General features: G+C 40.2%; 1 long non-coding RNA gene across 1 annotated transcript; it reads right to left on the reverse strand.

The window, feature by feature from the left end:
• Positions 1–208: 208 nt before the first annotated feature.
• Positions 209–882, reverse strand: LOC111786977. The gene is made up of 2 exons (XR_002813861.1): positions 569–882; positions 209–337 (listed from the first exon to the last, which is right to left on the reverse strand). It is a non-coding gene; the product is annotated as an uncharacterized LOC111786977 (long non-coding RNA).
• Positions 883–889: the final 7 nt, after the last annotated feature.

Here is an 889-nt window from a genome sequence, read left to right on the forward strand (position 1 = left end):
CAACATCCTCGATGGCACACCGCCCGGTATTTAGCTTTCATACCATTTGTAACCTCTCCCTAGCAGACACATTTTAAAAACTTTGAAGGGAAGCCCGAAAGGAAAAGTCTAAATAGGACAATATCTAATAGCGGGTGGAGTTGGGCGGTTGCACTGACTATCTCAAACAACCTAGAAAGAGGGTGAAAGGGTTGTGGAAGATAAAAACCTGAAAGATAATGTTGATGCTGCACTGAACAGAAGAACAGGAATGGACGTGGGGCAGGCCTATATACACAAAAGGATGCATATACTATCCGAGCTCAGCTCTTCGCATTTTTCGTCGCCTTACGGACCCCTAAATGAATCGTGAGCATCATATAACGTGTTGTTAGTAGCTGAAGACATAAACGGGCAGTCATCAGGCTGTATCGAACTCATAAAACTCATGAATAAATGTAAAAGAAAGGGAAACAAAACAAAGGAAAAGACGATAGAGACGACAACTCATATCGTCGTTTTACTTATGGTTATGGAACATATACTAAAATTTTGCATCCGAACGCCCAACAAATGAAAGTTGTGCTACCAGCAGGAGTCTTGCAAGCTACATATGAAAAGAACCTAAGACGGTAGAGAGATCTTCGGGAGCAGTCGGATTTTGCTTTGAAAGGCAACATGAAGTTCAGGCTTTTATAACACATATACACCTGAGGTTAAGATGTGTTCATATACACATGTAATACATCGAGTAAAACAAAGAGTATACTCATAAATTGTCCAGAACTAAGATCTCATAGCTATTATATAATAAAATCGATCATTCATCAACGTATTTAGTTGCAACATCTATGCATTTCCTGTAACGCCCCAAGCCCACCGCTAGCAGATATTGTCCTATTTAGGCTTT

Source organism: Cucurbita pepo, unplaced genomic scaffold (assembly GCF_002806865.2).
Source record: "Cucurbita pepo subsp. pepo cultivar mu-cu-16 unplaced genomic scaffold, ASM280686v2 Cp4.1_scaffold003740, whole genome shotgun sequence".
In the NCBI taxonomy this organism is placed as follows: Eukaryota; Viridiplantae; Streptophyta; class Magnoliopsida; order Cucurbitales; family Cucurbitaceae; genus Cucurbita; species Cucurbita pepo.